The 19,241-nt window shown below is 42.8% G+C and overlaps 1 long non-coding RNA gene across 2 annotated transcripts in view; it reads right to left on the minus strand.

Annotated features, from left to right (window-relative positions):
* Positions 1 to 3,077: 3,077 nt before the first annotated feature.
* The window catches only part of LOC141992765 (uncharacterized), a 250,341-nt gene continuing 234,177 nt past the window's right edge, over positions 3,078 to 19,241 (minus strand). For both annotated transcript variants that reach the window (XR_012640645.1, XR_012640644.1), the window contains exon 3: positions 3,078 to 3,344. This is a non-coding gene — a long non-coding RNA (uncharacterized LOC141992765). The remainder of the gene's footprint in view (positions 3,345 to 19,241) is intronic.

Below are 19,241 nucleotides of genomic sequence, written 5' to 3' on the forward strand. Positions count from 1 at the left end.
CCCATATTGAGATCCCATGCTGTCAGGTGTCCTCGGTAGAAGAGATGTCTAGAACTGAATTCAAGGTGCTTCGAAGCAAGATGGCAAACCAGATGTCCATACAGAATAAACACCATCCTGAGCCTACACCCAATCTGAAACCGCACTGAGTTGGAGATTTGAAGTTTGAGTTATATCTGCTACAGCCTGATTAGTCCTGAAATTTACATTCCTTAGGGTATGTCTACACTACGAAATTAGGTAGAATTTATAGAAGTCGGTTTTGTAGAAAGCGTTTTTATACAGTTGATTGTGTGTCCCTCCACACAAATGCTCTAAGTGCATGTAGTCGGCGGAGTGTGTCCACAGTACCGAGACAACCGTCGACTTCCGAAGTGTTGCACTGTGGGTGGCTATAACACAGTTCCCGCAGTCTCCGCCGCCCATTTGATTTCTGGGTAAAAATCCCAGTGCCTGATGGGGCTAAAACATTGTTGCAGGTGGTTCTGGGTACATATCATCAGGCTCCCCTTCCCTCCCTCCTTCCGTGAAAGCAAAGGCAGACAATCGTTTTGCGCCTTTTTTCTTGAGTTACCTGTGCAGACGCCATACCATGGCAAGCATGGAGCCCGCTCAGCTAACCGTCACTGTATGTCTCCTGGGTGCTGGCAGACGTGGTACTGCATTGCTACACAGCAGCAGTTTATTGCCTTTTGGCAGCAGATAGTGCGGTATGACTGGTAGCCGTCGTCAACGTAGTCCTGGGTGCTCTTTTAACCGGGAGCCTGGGCAAACATGGGAGTGACTCAGCCAGGTCATTTCCCTTGTTTTGTCTTGTGGCGATTCAGTCCCGCACTGTCTTTTAATCTGCAACTAGCAGAAGATGATGGCCAGTAATCATACTGTACCGTCTTCTGCCGAGCACCCAGGAGATGATGATGGCTAGCAGTCGTACTGCACAGTCTGCTGCCAGCAAGATGTATAAAGATAGATGAAGTGGCTCAAAACAAGAAATAGACCAGATTTGTTTTGTACTCATTTTCTCCTCCCTCCCTCCCTCTGTGAAATCAACAGCCTGCTAAACCCAGTTTTGAGTTCTATCCTTGAGGTTTTGAGTTCTATCCTTAAGGGGGCCATTCAGTTTCGCGCAAAGCCACCCCCTTTGTTGATTTTAATTCCCTGTAAGCCATGTCGTCAGTCGCCCCTCCCTCCGTCAGGGCAACGGCAGACAATCGTTCCGCGCCTTTTTTCTGTGCAGACGCCATACCACAGCAAGCATGGAGCCCGCTCAGATCACTTTGGCAATTAGGAGCACATTAAACACCACGTGCATTATCCAGCAGTATATGCAGCACCAGAACCTGGCAAAGCGAAACCGGGCGAGTAGGCGACGTCAGTGCGGTGACGAGAGTGATGAGGACATGGACACAGACTTCTGTCAAAGCAGGGGCCCTGGCAATGTGGGCATCATGGTGCTAATGGGGCAGGTTCATGTGGTGGAATGCTGATTCTGGGCTCGGGAAACAAGCACAGACTGGTGGGACCGCATAGTGTTGCAGGTCTGGGACGATTCCCAGTGGCTGCGAAACTTTCACATGCGTAAGGGCACTTTCATGGAACTTTGTGACTTGCTTTCCCCTGCCCTGAGGTGCAAGAATACCAAGATGAAAGCAGCCCTCACAGTTCACAAGCGAGTGGCAATAGCCCTGTGGCAGCTTGCAACGCCAGACAGCTACCGGTCAGTTGGGAATCAATTTGGAGTGGGCAAATCTACTGTGGGAGCTGCTGTGATGTAAGTAGCCAACGCAATCAAAGATCTGCTGATATCAAGGGTAGTGACCCTGGGAAATGTGCAGGTCATAGTGGATGGCTTTACTGCAATGGGATTCCCTACTGTGGTGGGGCCATAGACGGAACCCATATCCATATCTTGGCACCGGAGCACCAAGCCAGCGAGTACATAAACCGCAAGGGGTACTTTTCAATAGTGCTGCAAGCACTGGTGGATCACAAGGGATGTTTCACCAACATCAACGTGGGATGGCCGGGAAAGGTACATGACGCTCCCATTTTCAGGAACTCTGGTCTGTTTCAAAAGCTGCAGGAAGGGACTTTATTCCCAGACCAGAAAATAACCTTTGGGGAAGTTGAAATGCCTATAGTTATCCTTAGTGACCCAGCCTACCCCTTAATGCCATGGCTCATGAAGCCATACACAGGCAGCCTGGACAGTAGTCAGGAGCTGTTCAACTACAGGCTGAGCAAGTGCAGAATGGTGGTAGAATGTGCATTTGGACGTTTAAAAGCACCCTGGCGCAGTTTACTGACTCGGTTAGACCTCAGCAAAACCAATATTCCCACTGTTATTACTGCTTGTTGTGCGCTCCACAATATCAGTGAGAGCAAGGGGGAGACGTTTCTGGTGGGGTGGGAGGTTGAGGCAAATCGCCTGGCTGCTGGTTTCGTATAGTCAGACACCAGGGTGGTTAGAAGAGCACAGGAGGGCGCGGTGCGCATCAGAGAAGCTTTGAAAACCAGTTTCATGACTGGCCAGGCTACGGTGTGACAGTTCTGTTTGTTTCTCCTTGATGAAACCCCCCGCCCCTTGGTTCACTCTACTTCCCTGTAAGCTAACCACCCTCCCCACCTCCCTTCAATCACCACTTGCAGAGGCAATAAAGTCATTGTTGCTTCACATTCATGCATTCTTTATTCATTCATCACACAAATAGGGGGATAACTACCAAGGTAGCCCAGGAGGGGTGGTGGAGGAGAGAAGCACCAGAAGGGGTGGTGGAGGAGGGACGGGCAAGGCCACACAGCACTTCAAAAGTTTAAAACTTTAAAACTTATTGAATGCCAGCCTTCTGTTGCTTGGGCAATCCCACTTGGGGTGGAGTGGCTGGGTGGCTGGAGGCCCCCCCACCGCGTTCTTGGGAGTCTGGGTGAGGAGGCTATGGAACTTCGGGAGGAGGGAGGTTGGTTACACAGGGGCTGTAGCGGCGGTCTGTGCTCCTGCTGCCTTTCCTGCAGCTCAGCCAGACGCTGCAGCATTTTAGTTTGCTCCTCCAGCAGCCTCAGCATTGAATCCTGCCTCCTCTCATCATGCTGCCGCCACCTTTCAGCTTCAGCCCTCTCTTCAGCCCGCCACTTACTCTCTTCAGCCTGCCACCTCTCCTCCCGGTCATTTTGTGCTTTCCTGCACTCTGACATTGTCTGCCTCCACGCATTCGTCTGTGGTCTGTCAGTGTGGGAGGACAGCATGAGCTCAGAGAACATTTCATCACAAGCGCGTTTTTTTTGCCTTCTGATCTTCGCTAGCCTCTGGGAAGGAGAAGATCCTGTGATCCTTGAAACACATGCAGCTGGTGGAGAAAAAGAGGGACAGTGGTATTTAAAAAGACACATTTTATAGAACAATGGGTACACTCTTTCACGGTAAACCTTGCTGTTAACATTACATACATAGCACATGTGCTTTCGTTACAAGGTCGCATTTTGCCTCCCCACAGTGTGTGGCTAGCCCCTCCACCCTCCCCATGGCTAACAGCGGGGAACATTTCTGTTCAGCCACAGGCAAACAGCCCAGCAGCAATGGGCACATCTGAGTGTCCCCTGAAGAAAAGCACCCTATTTCAACCAGGTGACCATGAATGATATCACTCTCCTGAGGATAACACAGAGAGATAAAGAACGGATGTTGTTTGAACGCCAGCAAACATACACTGCAATGCTTTGTTGTACAATGATTCCCGAGTACGTGCTACTGGCCTGGAGTAGTAAAGTGTCCTACCATGGTGGATGGAATAAGGCTGCCCTCCCCAGAAACCTTTTGCAAAGGCTTTGGGAGTATATCCAAGAGAGCCACGAATGCCAGAGCAAATTAATCATTAAACATGCTTGCTTTTAAACCATGTATAGTATTTTAAAAAGGTACGCTCACCAGAGGTCCCTTCTCCGCCTGGCGGGTCAGGGAGGCAGCCTTGAGTGGGTTCGGGGGGTACTGGCTCCAGGTCCAGGGTGAGAAACAGTTCCTGGCTGTCGGGAAAAATGGTTTCTCTGCTTGCTTGCTGTGAGCTATCATCTTCCTCGTCCCCAAAACCTGCTTCCGTGTTGCCTCCATCTCCATTGAAGGAGTCAAACAACATGGCTGGGGTAGTGGTGGCTGAACCCCCTAAAATGGCATGCAGCTCATCATAGAAGCCCCATGTTTGGGGCTCGGACCTGGAGCGGCTGTTCGCTTCTCTGTTTTTCTGGTAGGCTTGCCTCAGCTCCTTAAGTTTCAAGTGGCACTGCTTCGGGTCCCTGTTATGGCCTCTGTCCTTCATGCCCTGGGAGATTTTGACAAAGGTTTTGGCATTTCAAAAATGGAACGGAGTTCTGATAGCACGGATTCCTTTCCCCATACAGCGATCAGATCCCGTACCTCCCGTTCGGTCCATGCTGGAGCTCTTTTGCGATTCTGGGATTCCATCATGGTCACCTCTGCTGATGAGCTCTGCATGGTCACCTGCAGCTTGTCATGCTGGCCAAACAGGAAATTGAAATTCAAAAGTTCACGGGCCTTTTCCTGTCTACCTGGCCAGTGCATCTGAGTTGAGAGTCCTGTCCAGAGCGGTCACAATGGAGCACTCTGAGATAGCTCCCGGAGGCCAATACCGTCTAATTGCGTACACAGTACCCCAAATTCGACCCAGCAAGGCCGATTTCAGCGCTAATCCCTTGTCGGGGGTGGAGTAAGGAAATCGATTTTAAGAGCCCTTTAAGTCGAAAAAAAGGGCTTCGTCGTGTGGACGGGTGCAGGGTTAAATTGATTTAATGCTGCTAAATTCAACCTCAACTCCTAGTGTAGACTAGGGCTTAGAATGGAAGCTCTTTCAAGTATGGACTTGGCCTCCATTTCAGTCTCAGAAGTATTTACTAGGCCAGTTAAATAATAATCATTCTGAATAATGAATAGGCCAAACCCTGAGGTTTTGCATGTTCCTTGCTCAGGCACAAGTGCAATGGGTGTTTGCCTGTGCACGGACTATATGACCACTGAAGCAGGAATACAGCTGATCAAATTATTTAGCAGGGATAATTTACTGGAAAAAAGTTAGCTGGTTTTTTTCTGTTTGTGAATTGTGATTTTTACAAATTTGTTAATTATTTGCCATTGTTTGGTGATTAAGAACATTGGCATTTCCTGTTTGCCTTACGCTGGATCAGATCAGTCCAGGGGCTGGGATTTTCAAAAGTGACTAAGTGACTTGAGAGCCTAAATTGCAGTGACTTTTTACCAGAGAAAGTTTCCTCTAACCCCCATTAGTCAGATGTTGGCTTATGCCCTGAAGCATGAAAGCTTATCTCCTCCAACACACTTGTTTATATTCTGAGCATTTATTATTATAACTGGCTATTCTTGTTATTGATATAAAAATTAATTCCTTTTTAATCCTTCGAAGCTTCTAGCCTCAATGATATCTTTGGCAATACATTCCACTGGCTTACTTCATGTTGTGTGCAAATGTGTTTCTTTTTTATCAGAATAGAATTTGCAATCTTCCAGTTTCACAGAGTGTCTTCTGGTTTTAATTGTTTAATGTGTTTAAACAAATGTTAGCTAGTGCTTTGTTCACAAACTGACCACTATGCACTTTCGCTATTCATGTCATGTGACTGGTCACATGTGTCAGACAGAACAAGAACAAACAGGAAATGAAGGGAAACAGATATCTGCTCAGTCTAGACTCACCTATAGCAGAAAATAAGAATTAACCAGGAGAGAAATAGGAACCCATGGTGCAGAACCTCAGCAGTGCTGAAACAGGGTATTTCACCATTTCTTTCATGTAAAATAAATATATAAATAAACAAACCACTCTAAAATGCTATAGGAGGCCTCTGGAATTTTTCAAAAGGTTTCAGAGGCATCATGAAATCTTAAACACCTCCAGGTTCTTTCCTGTCTGACCACTGAGCAGTTCTATATGTGGGTGGAGGGAAAGTCCCTTCCTGAGCCCTGCAATACACAGGAAGTCTTTAAGCATGAGATTTCAGTCCCTTTATTTTCAACTGCCTAACTACAAATGTGGTCATTACATTTGCAGAGAAGAGTTTGTTTCCTTTAAGAAAAACAAATGCACACACTTTATTTTCTGAGAAAAACAATTTTAGAGACTAAAGCTGGGCCAGGAACTCGGATAATGAGAGGATTAGTAGCAAAGGTTAAACTCATATCAGGCTGAAGATAAAGATGCAGAAGGAATGAGTGACTCCTACAAACTCTGTGAGCAATCCATTCTTAAAATGCCTCCTCCTTTTTTAATCTAAGCAATTAAGTTCAATGTTCGTTTTAGCTAAAGAACTTTCTCATTTTCCTTCCACAGAGACAGGGCAGAGAGGAGAGGGCGCTCAGAGGCTGACATCTAGAAGTTGGGTGAATGACTATTCTTTGACTGTTAAAAACAGCCCCTTGAGGACTTCTTTTTGAATTGGGTGTTTTACACTGCTGGACTGAACTAATAGAAAACAACAGATAACACACAAAAGATAACTGACAAAAATCTTTCATTCTTCATTTGGTAAAATTTAATAAAACCATATAACTTGGTATGTTTAACTTCTCTCTCTTTTCTTTCTCTCTCTTTTCTTTTTTTAGGCATCTTTTTTTCTAAATCACCAAAGAGCTAAACTACACAATAAGGAAAATAAGGGACATAAACAATTTCAGTTGAAAACACAAAGCTACAATTTGAATTATTGGTGCATAATCGACCATCTAGGTAAAACCAAAAACAAAACAAAAACAAAAAAAAACCCCAACCAAACAACATCAAAAAGCAAGGAACTCCAATAACTCTAAAATAAAAGGTATTGAAAACAAAATCATTTTCATAATAATCTAGACAAATCAATGAAATTGGAACATTGTGTTGAAAGTGCCTCTTGGGGTGGAGAGTGAGAGCTGGGGTCGACTTGTTCAGGAATAAGCTTAAAAGGGGAAAGGAGGTGTTTCTCATGGGGCCAGGCACATAAAATTTAGTGTTAGGCATCAACTCAGTGCAAACTAAACTTCCTATGTACGCAAGCCCATAATATTTTACATCTCACATTTATAAAGCTTGATCCCAAAGAATTCCCAAAGTGCTTTAAAGACTGTAGGCTAAATTCTGCTCACACTTATACCAGTGCTAATTCAGAGTAACTGTAATGCCTTTTGTGTGTATTGATATGTGTGTCTAATGGCCCCTGGCAACTGACCCACAAAGAGGAAAAAGGGGCTTGCTAACTGTGGGAGATCTTCTTTAACTGAGTGGTTGAGGCCTGTACTACTATAGCTGAAGGGAACAGGGTCTAGCATTTGCCAGGAGTATGTGTGCGTCTACTGTTTGCACATATGAATATGAATATGAATTCTTTATGCAATTCCATTCATTTCACTTGAATTACTCCAGATTTTTTACAAGGTTGCCACATAATAGTCTTTGGCCTTGTACATACTATATACAGGAATCACACCACCCATTTCTGTAATGCACTCACCTCTGGGGTGTTGCATGCCTCCCATTTAACACTGTATAACACTCCACTAGAGAAAGTGAATAATCTTAGTATTATATGTAACTGAAACTGCAAGGGGAATTTAGGCAGAATATAGTTACCTCAGGACTACTATTATTACTCTTTGGAGATGTGTCATGTGATTTTTGATGACCACAAGTGGTCAGACATTGGTTTTATATCTCATGCAAATAACAGCATTTCCATCAGTACAGTGCTTTTAACATGTCGGGACAATTGATCAACACTGAATTCCTTCCAATGGCAATTATCACTAGGGGCCTGAATCAAAGTCCACTGTAGTAAGTGGCTGGAGTCTTTCATGGGATTCGGCTCAAACCCCAGGTCTTTTGCTTAAGGAAAGGCGATCATGCCCTGTGGCAGAGGCAACAATTTTGAATACAGATGTGCTGGCTTTCATGTACCTGTTTTCCATCTCCCCACACTAAAGAGCAATGAAAAACTGGGTGAGGAGAAAGGAATGCAACTATCCTTGGTTTTGCTTGTAGTTAGAGGACATTTTGTAGGTAACGTTGCATAGATATCTTCAAGCTGTTGTGTTTTTTACGAGTGTGATTGCTGAGGAAGTACGTAGGCACTTCACCCCATGCCTGTCCTCCGGGTGGTATGTCTTTTGGAGAGGCAGCATGTCAAACAGCAAGATGTGACATTCGCAGCCATGGGGTGGATCACAAGATAATATATCTGCCTGGGAAATCTGGAAAAAAAAATGCACTGACAACTGCCTCGGGAAAAAGAAGAGATTGAGAGATTTAAACCGTTAAATAAGCCAAGGGAGAGGAAAATATTTGCAGAACATGTTTTGCTTCCAGAGAGCTTGGCTATTTTTGTGAATAATAACTTCACAAGGTACCCTGTCAGACATGCAAAAACTACTTTCACCTTATAAAAAAAATCCTATTTACAAACTTGTAATTCTTCGTGTATTCTACTGAACCAAATGCTTCAGGTTTTATTAAATTAAATTAATCTTAAAAAAAGAAAAAATCTATACATGACAGAGGATGAGCTTCATTGCAAACCAGACCAACGCTCAACAGAGACACTTCGATAACAACTCAGAACTGGTTCAGATTCTCAGTTCATGTAAATTGACATAGCTCAATTGAAATGAATGGATTTGCATCATTTACAATTTACACCAACTGAGAATCTGGCCTAGTATGTACAGTCAAGCAATCGTGACTAATCATACAAAACAAAATTAGCTTCAATGTCAATATATTATTGGTTCTTTGGGCTGATTCCCCACTCTATCCAAGGTCTATTCTGCCATGCTCCTGCCATGCCCCACCTGGAACACCACTGATATGGCCACTCCTTCTCCTTACACCAGGGGTTGTGGTGGTAGCTGGCACATGAGCAACCACTGCCAGATCTCTGCCAGCAGAGTTCCCCTTCACAGGAGGAATTATCCACTGACCCTCTCCAGCCACTTTAAGACTACTCTCACATCACTTATGTGGCACAAAGCGGCCTTTGCAGACCAGAAAGAATCTGGTCCTTTGCCTTTAAAACAATTCAAGACTATTAATAAGTGATAATGTATTTTTTAAAAACAGAAGTTTCTAGCAATCTGATAGAAGTTTAAAAAAAACCAAAAGATTTCAGGCCAGAAGAGTAGGAATTAAATAATCCTAAATTGCAAATGTAAATATATTATGTAACACCAGTTGAATGTATTTCATGTCTTTTGCTGTTGTTCCAAATAAAAAGTTACCACTTGAAAAATGCTTAAAAAGATCAAGGTAAGATCCTTCTGTGGCATAAACAGGATCAGAATTGCAGATTACACATCCAGCCTGTGGATCAATGGGACAGTACAGGCCGAGTCTCTTAAAACACCTCAGCTGCATTAGGACTTGGCAAAAAGATAGGCCAAACAGGCTTCGTGATTTTTTTTTTTTTAAACCGACTCCAAACCTTGAAGGCAACACCCCTGGATATAGTGTAGTTCAAAGACTACAATCTAGTCCTGCATGGTGTTAAGTGCCTCAAATCCCATGGACTCCAGTAAGACACTCCAATCTTTTCAGCATTATGTGCCTAATAAAGCCCACAAAACTGGGGGAAAGAGAGACAGACGTTGAGAAACTCTGCCACAAAGTTTTTGAGTTTTCAAATCCCCCTCCCACAATTCTCAATCCTAGAAAATGCATCACACTGTCATAGTACATTGGCACACCCATTTCCCATCCCAGTTGGTATCAGGCTACTCAGAGGCTCATAGAAAGGTAATGTTAAAACTTAACTGAATTTTTTCAAACCTCAGAAAAACAACAACGAAGGTTTAGCTAAAGGTTTGTGCTGGATCTTATTTCATTCTCGCCCATCCCTAAATTTGGATGAGGTGGCAAGTGTGTATTCATTGTTAGTTTGGAGAGAGAGGAAACAAGTCATTTCTTTGTTTTCCCCCAGTCCACTGGAAAATTTTTAACTGTATTTGGTCTAACGTGTACAAATATGTAAGTGTCAATTATAGGATTACGGCATTTATTAGTCAGGAAAATTGTTACAGGTCCTTAATGCCTGTAGCAAAAAAAAAAAAAAAAAGGTATCTGAAAGCCTCTTTACTATTGATCTTTGACTCCACCTTAAGTGAGTCACAAAGCCAAAATTTCACCTCTGATGTCACTTTGTATTTCTCAGATTTTTTTAAAATGTAATTCTTACCCCCACCCCCATTATTTGACACCGACAAGGCACTGGTTATGTTATCAAATATATTGATGGATAAGGAGAGTGACCTTGTTGTCACAGATCATTTGAAAAGCTGACTATATTTTCTGTGTAACCTACAAAGGAACTGTATCCACTGGTAGTTTCGTCAAAGTATGCCATACAACGAATCATAGAAACACAGGGCCTCAAGGAACCTCAAGAGGTCATCTAGTCCAGAAAGCATCAATCAAGATTATTTCGGGGACACTTTAAAGGTTTGAAGGCTTTGTATAGTCATAGGTAGATTTACAGGCCAAATTCTTATGGAATCTCAAAAATACACATGTGAAACCCAGGTCGCTTTATGCGTCATTGGTGGAATTCTGACTTGGGATACAAAGGTCTCATGACAGGATTTTCAGAATCCTGACACCAACAACTTTGGTTCGGAGACCCTGCCAGCCTCATGAAGATTGGCAGAGCTGGATGAATCATTTGTGATACATAATAAATGAACAATTAATTTTGCGTCTTTTGTTGTCCATGATTTGTCTGAGAGCAGAGAGCGATTTTCTCAAATTTGTTAGTCAGAATTATTGGACATTTTTGGTCTGTAGATTGTTCATCAGCAGTTTATTGCAAATATTTGATATTTGGTTAGTTTCCATTGATATGCTTATGCTCAGGGAGCGTATGATCCTAATTCCTGTAATCAGGCTTCTGGTGCAAATACTTGTGATTATACAGTCAAAGGGGCCAGACTGTCCCCTACACCCAGTATTCACTGGTCAGAACCAGAAGTGGGGCGGGAACATAGAGGACCCAGTTGCAACTTCCTGAGTCTGCTGCTGGTTCTTTGCCAGATCCAGACTCAACCCCAGCATAGTTTTAGAGCCACTGAAGTGGCCAGTATGCCAGCCAAGAATAGACCGAGCATGTTAATACTTGTTTCAGCCATTTCACCTTGCATTCCAATCCTGACACACCTTTACACGGGGCACTGAAGTGATAGTGGAGCAGAAATCCACAGCCAGAGATATCTGGCTGCTTTCCAGCCCCTTTGAACTACCAAAATAGCACAAAGGGCTTGGACCACAGCTAAGAATTTGACCCAGTCTTTGCTTTCCACGAATATTCTTTAATAGTTGCTTACAGTGGCTATTTCCATGAATCTTCCTACCAAATAAACTTGTATTTTAGCATATTTACAGGAAGCTAATATAAAAATCAAACACAAACTCTGTGAACAGAGTCCAAGCAAATTCTTTTCTTAAAAAAGTGAACACTCAGCCATAATTTCTTGGTATTTACCCAGCTCTCCAGACTAGTGACCCTTACCGTGCACGCTTACAGCGTATTAAAAAAATCTATCTCCTTGACCAGCTAGACAGTCATGGCAGGTTAGTTTGTGAAGCCATATTTAGGGTGAAAATCTCTGAGGTGCCTTACACTTCAAGCTACCACTGTCCTGCTCCATCTGGGTAGGGACCTTCCATTTCAGTCTCTGCTCCTGAGACAGTTTCTGAGGCTGGGAGCTGTCAGACATCTTCGTGTTGTTTATGGCTGTGGCAATATGCAGCCATTGTACCACAGATGATACCTGGATGAAAACCACGGAAAACTTCTACTATAATATTGAATGCTTTTTTAATTGTAATGTGTCCAATAGGCCCTTATAAAAATACTACAGTATTCCTCACTATTGTCCCCAGTTACCTCTTGTCAGCTGAGAAATACTGCCGTACAGTTGTCTTGAGGTGGGGGGGAGGTTGTAAAGAACATTTCTGGACCAAATTCTGCCCTCATGCAGCTCCCATTGAAGCAGCTGGCCCTTCCAGAAGTTTACTGGGTTAAGGGGAGCTGGGTAGCTATGCATTGTCACAGCTGAATATTAGTCAAATTTTTACATAAGGCTAGTTGAGTTCTTCCTATTTTTTGGTCAGTTGATTGCCCCTCAGTGCATAAAGATGAAGACCGCAACGACCATAGGCTATTGCCATTCCCTTATTAATTTCATTTCAGGGCTCACTAAGGTATTCTGCACAACAGAACATTCCTTATCCATTGAAATGGTCATCAAAACATTTGGATATGTTATGTTATTATCCTGACAGCTCGGTTGAGGAGGTTTTTAAACTGACCAGCTGTCTCAGCACCCGCCATAAATCTCTTGCCATGACCTAGTAGTGCATTTTTCATTTCTTTTGTGTCTATTTGCTGTTTGACACAGGAGCCTGTGCTGTAACTGCTCATTTAATACCAGACAGTGTAATACCCTTGCAGCCTGGCATGATTGTCAGGTTGATTTCATTAGTACGATAAGATGCATAGGCTCCTTTTTATCTCCTGTATTCTCCTCCTCTCTCTCCCTTTCTCTGTAATTTGGGTCTTTAAAGTCCCTGCTGTCTCCTGATCTACAGATAATTGTTTACCGTAATACTAGCCAGGAAAAGAGCTGATAAACTCCAGATGTATCCAGGTCTTCAAATTCACTTTCCTTGCTCTATGCCCATGGCTATGGACCTAAGATAACATTTTGCTGCTGTCTGGGGTCCCCTAAACCTGCTAATAAAAAGGGACTATTTAAGATGGACAGTGATTGTACGTTATAAGATCTGGGTGGGTTGTTGGGTTTTATTTTCTGTTTTGCCCTTTTTACAAGCTTCTTACTTTCCCCTGTTTTTTCCTTGTTCCCTGGCTATATTTCACCCTGCACTATATTCTTTGAAGTCCTAATCATGCTTTCCAGTGACAGGAGCCAGGACGCTACATGTTAACCCCCATAGATCAAGGAGATGGGACTTTTTTTTTTAAAAGAGTATTAACACAATTAGCCTTCTCTGCCTAGCACAAGGTTGTTCCATTGAGATCTTTGCCATCCTCTAAAACTGGACTTACAGATGGACCAAATGCAATGGATAAAATAAGAACCTAACTGAGTCTTCACATAGAACGTCTACTCAACATGAAGCAAGATTTTTCACAGGCTCAATAATAGTCATCTTGTTTATTTTTATATTGCTCAATCTTGTACATCTCTGAGCTTCTCACCTCCACCCAGAACTGGAAGGGCAAGTGCCATAATAACACAGGGCAGATTGATCCTCTTGATATTTCTAATGTCATCCTAAATACCGGAAATATCATAAAACGTCCTGCCTACGCTACTACTTTGAACCAAGTGTGTAGCCAGTTCATGACATGATTGGCTATAAATATGATTCGTGCCCATGCACAACACAGTTAATATTTGGTTAGTAATTAGGGCCACCTGGGCTGGCACATGGAGATTTTCCTGTAACTGGGTTGGCACAGTGCTTTTTGTCATGTGTTCAGGACCACCTCAACATGTAACCAGCTTGGCTGGTTCTCCGCCCTTCAAAATTTGTGGTCAGACACCCACCCAAGGATACTTTGTTACACTGGCACCAAACCCACGTGAAAGTGCACACTTTGAGCACACTAAAATCTGCCAAGGCAATGTCGGATAGATGGCTGGATTCTCCCACAATGCACAAATCCAAGCACAGGCAATGGCACTGTGGAGCCACAAACACAGGTCTATTGTGAAAAAAGCTGCTGTGTGGCTACGTTACCCACATATTTTTGGAACTGTGTCAAATGAGAGAGAGAAAAAGAGTCAGAAACTGGTTGCAAATATCTGGCTGGGTTTGTAGTGTAGACAGGACCTAAGCCTTTCTCCCCAGTGATTTCCAGTCCAATTTTGCAAAATCAGCATCTCTGAGGTAGAGATGGATATGGATCTGAATAGCCTAGCGCTTTGGAAGGGAGTCAAAATTTGACCCTAGATCCAAATTTTGCAAGTGGGCCTAATATTTATAAATATAGGCAAATGGGCCAAACAAAGCTCTTGGATTTAAACTCCTTCTCTATGCTGAATTTTTGGAATTATGCAAAATCAGTATCCAGCTCATAAGGAAGCATTACTTCGCATCGTGCACTCCTTGACTCTCTTTCCCACAATAATGAGGTTGGCAGCCAATAGCAGCATTGATACTGATCCCGCCATACTGTCACGCACGGGGGAAGGGGATCATCAGAGAGCATGGAATGGGAGTTCACTCTCATAGCTGATCCATGGGGTACGGAGTCTGTTTTTCCATTCTAGGTGTACTTGGCCCTGCTTCAGCGTGGGGGGAGGAAGGGGAACGGGACAGGATGAGGTCCCTTCCAGTTCTACATTTCTATGATTCTATGAGTCCACATCCCCAGTGCTCCCATTTACTGGGAGTACAATTCTCAGACTCCGTATTCCCACAATAGCCACAGAGTTATTGCATGAATTTTTCCTCCTCCATGCACTTTTGCTTGGGAGGCTGCATATGAACCTTTCTTTTTACTGCCTAGCAAGACAGGCACCACCGCTTAGGCTCTGGTTTCTTCTGCCCCTGCTCACAAAGGTGGGTTCACTGAGTTGTCATAATGCCTTCCCTATGGGAGTGCCCTATTTCTCCCCTGCGAGACTTTTCCACAAACTGGCTGTTTTGCTGGAGCAGTAACACACTATGTAGCTTTGCAGAGACAAGTATTCACACACTGCAGTTCCAATGCACAGTGAATTCCATAAACTTTATTCCTGATTCCAGCAACTAGTGATTGGGGCAGTGCCCACTCAACCCTCCACAAGGCAAAACTACTGCAACCCCAAATATTAAACCTTAGTTATGACACACCTTTATCCTGGTATCGCTGCCGCTTTCCTCTCTGCCACAGAATTGAATAGTCACAAGCATTTGTGTGACTCTTCCTTCAGAGTAACGCTGTAGCTTTTCCCTTGTAATCACTTTTAATTGGGATTTGCTTCCTGACAACAGCATATAACAGGGACATGGTGGAGTGAATGGGTGAGGGGAACGGGGATGAGGAGTCCCCGAAACCCAGCTTCCCCTGCCTGCATTGTTTCCAATACCATCTTTGAAGATAAACTCCCCCTTTCTCCATGCATGAGAAGTGTTCGTTCCCCTACCCCCTTCATTTAAACATAATTTATCTTGCTCCATGGCCAGCATAACTAGTAAGAGCAAGTACTCACAAAGTGTAAATTAGCCAGTGACAATAAATTGTCAAATTGCCTCTGAGGCAGAAACAAATGAATAGCTTAGTTTATTAATCACATGCCACCTTCAACTTTGATGTCTCGATGTTCCAGTTTTGGTGCTCCATTAAGCAACACTGAGCAACAACTGCTGCTGCAGCCGCCACTAAACCAGAAATTTTGTTGGCAGCACATTTCAGGACTTCAAAGGCAGTAAATTACCCTGAGATTGTTTCATTAAAGCGCCCTGCCCAGTGTGAAAAGCAATAACAGGAGAATCAAGATCAAAGAGTATCCATCTTTCTAGATTTGTTACATAGAAAATTACATGCTGAGGGTGTCTTTTTCACAAATCATGTCGCCTCCCATTCCAGTAAGAATGGTTCTAATTAGACCAGAAGCCTCCCTGGCTGCCCAGAGAGTTATGATTGTCATTAATATGGCATGCAAGCTTTACCTCTCCCCCTCCCCTTCTTCTGTAAAGCTAGCAATGCTTATGATGTGCCTCTGGAGCCTAATTAGAAACAATTACACTGATTAACTGGTTACAGGCAGTTCTCCACAGAGTCTCAAGAGGAACTTTGTCTGAGATATTTATTTATTTATTTTGCTTATTCTTCCACTTTCCCCACAAAGCTGTCTGACTTGACAAAATCCTACCCAATTTCTTCTGCCCAAGGAGAAGCTTAAGCAAACTCCCTTGGAGACAGACTAGGGAGTGCACAGAAAAAGGGCTCCTGGCCAAACTCCTGATACATCTCCTCCTTGCTGTGATGCATCAAGCAGCGGCCAGCAAAGGGGAAATGATCTACAGTCCGATTTCTTTATGATTTACAGTGTCTTTGTCAGGCACTCAACTGTTGGCACCGGCTCCATTCTGAAAGTCTGTGGAATCTGCACTGCACTGGAATATAATTATAACAGTGCAAGCAGTAAAGTAGCAAAGGCAGGCCCATCGCCTGCTGACCTGCCACTGTCCTGGGTAGTTGATACTTTTTCAAATGGCAATTGGAGCGGCGTGTGATGTAGTGAATGTGGGTAGGCATACGCTTCTTCCATGAGGCTTATGTAACTGTATCCTCCCTGTATCCTCTTACTTGATGTGTATATGTATAAAGGAAGATAAAAGGAAAGAGACCGATGAGGTTAATCCCTCAAGATGCCTGCATCATCACATCCTCAGCCGCTCCATTAAATTATTGCTGTAGCTCTTGTTCCCCCGCATCCCCTTTCCCCTGCAACTTTTTGTCCCTGCCGCATATGTGTTTTCTTAATATATACACTATAACTTCATTGAGTAGCATGTTGTCTTTTATTTGACAGTAATGCACCAGGTACTGCTATAGTTTTATCAAGGTAATAGTAAATAATAATAGTCAGTTGAGCATCTAAGTAAATAATTCTCACATCAACCGAAACATTCAATGTGCTTCAGAGGAAAGTGTAAGAAACCCGGAAGCACTTATGGAACAATCAGCCCAGACAGAAAGTTTCTTCCTAATTCCATATCAGTTAGTGGTTGTATTATGCCCTAAGGCATAAGTTTACATCCCTTTCAACCTTTCGTTTGGTTTCCTCTTACCAATGTAACTTGGATGTCCTTGCTATCCAAGTAAATGTCCAATCCTTTTCAGTTCTTGGCCTCAGTAATATATTGTGGTAAGGAGTGTTACAGGCTAATTGTGGGTTATGAAAAAGGTCTCTCTGTTTATTGGTTTAAAAATGTTGCTTTTCAATTTCATGCCATGTTCCCTTATTCTTGCATTATGAGAGCATAAACTGCAGTGTCAGATTTACCTTCTCTGCACCATTCATTATTGTAAATACTTTTATTTAGTTCCCTCTTATTCATCTCCTCTCTAAAGTAAAGAGCTCCAATCATTTTCAATCTCCCTTTATATGTTTCTCCTATATCTTTTTACCAGTAGTGTGGTCAGAACTAAACAGTCCAGGGGAAGATGTACCAATGAAGATTTTCAGTATTATTTTCTTTCTCCTTCCCTACGCACTCTTAATTTTGTTTGTTTTAGCCAATGCTGCACATTGAGCAGAGATTCTGGTTGAGCTTGCATATGATAGCAAGGTCTCTTCCCTAAATTGTTACAGTGAAGTCCTTTGGAATGGAGTTAGATGGGTGTATGTCGGGTACAAGTGAGAGCAGAAACAGGCCCAATGTCCTTATTTTTTTAAATGACAGAAGAACTTCCCTGTTGGCAATATGCTATTGGAACATTCCATTGGGACAAAACAACAGAGTCCCTCCTCATCAGCCAATCAGAGTTCTTGATTGTCCAATGTTCTGAGAAAAGCAACTGACAACGCCCTTGACAAAATATGGCATTTTGAAATTTAGTTGAATTGGCATTGTAGATTGGCTGGAAGGAAAATCAGAGGGTCGTATTCACTGCTGCCACAAAAGGTGCAACTTCATTGACATCATTCTTGAATTTGGCCTATGATTTGTAAACCTCTAAAACACAAGTAGAGGTGTGTGAGCTATACACAGCAACAATGAAACTATGCAGAACACAAATTCTTTCACATTTCAACATAATCTTGGAATGGAACAAATATTTCACCATGTTTTTCACTGGGAATGGTCCACTTTTTTTTTTAAAGCAAACTTTGGGTTAATTGAAAGTGAAAGTTGATGTCAAAATGTGAAGTTTAAAATTGAAATTTCCATATTTCTCATTTAAAAAAAAGACATTTTGTCAAGTTGCACCGACAAGTGAAAGGTGAGGAGTACAAAATCACTGGGAAAGAAATAGCAAATATTTTCTTGCAACATGTAGGGGCACATTTTTCACCTGTTTTGCACAGCTCTAAATACAATCCAATGAATCCCATTCCATGGCCAGGAGATTGAGTGGAATGAGTGGCAGCTTACAATGATTTGTTAGACACTTTTGAAGTCATACTGTGCCTAATTTTATTGTAAAAGGAACATATGTAGCCATTGATCAAAATGTCTTCATCAGTTTGGAATTATGCCAGAGTTCAAGAAGGAGTCCCATTGCTTCTTGTGATGTAAGGTCAGAATAAATTAAACCAGGTCTCCTTATTTCTGACAGCTGGTTTTCAATGAGGGTCTTTATGTTAAAATCGGTTTGTTTTTTCAACCACAGTTAACCACTCATCAAAACTACAAGCTCTATTGCATTGTGGAATATTATCCTCCAGGAAGTAGTAGAAGCCCTATTGCTTGGTATGCTGACAGGTAGACAGGAAAAAACTTGGTAACATGTACAGTAGAGAATAAGCCTACATTGGTAGGGAGATTAATTAGATCAGAGGTCATACATTTGTAGCCTGCAGCCCCTTTTTGGCAGTCCTTAGAATAAAGTATTTTGAGAACTAAACTGTGAATGGTTTTGTGATTGGAGGCGATCAATGGGAAGCTCTTTCTTTAATGAGACAGCCTGCACATTGACAAGGTTGGAAGACCACTGGTCTAGATGGCCTCATTAATAGATCTTTCTCCATCTCTGAACTTTATGGGCCTCATTATACTCTCACAGTGATGTCAATTAGGAATGACTCCACTGAAATCAATGGAGTTTCACTGGCATAAAACAAGAATGTAAATTATTCATGTTTATTACGGTGGCACACAGGCCAACGAAAAATGGGACCTCATTGTGCTAAGCACTTTACAATCACATATCCCTGCCTTGAAGAGTTTACAACCTAAATAAACTGGCATGACTAATAATCTAGCATGACTTGTGGTCTTTGTTCAAGACAGGTCTAGAACTGATGGCAGGAGAGAGTACTACATGTCAGGACTGAGGGTCACTGTTAGAGCTGTGTACAGAGTCCAGGATTAGAATAACTGGGGTGTTACATACTGTGATTGTGGAAGTATTTTAGCATAGCTGTTTGTAGTGAAGCCTGAAGTGTGTTTGTCTGCCCTGCCCCTGCCTGTAGTCATTGTTTTTTGTCCATCACTTTTCTGAACACAAAATTCACATATAAA

This window comes from Natator depressus, chromosome 8, assembly GCF_965152275.1.
Source record: "Natator depressus isolate rNatDep1 chromosome 8, rNatDep2.hap1, whole genome shotgun sequence".
NCBI lineage: Eukaryota > Metazoa > Chordata > Testudines > Cheloniidae > Natator > Natator depressus.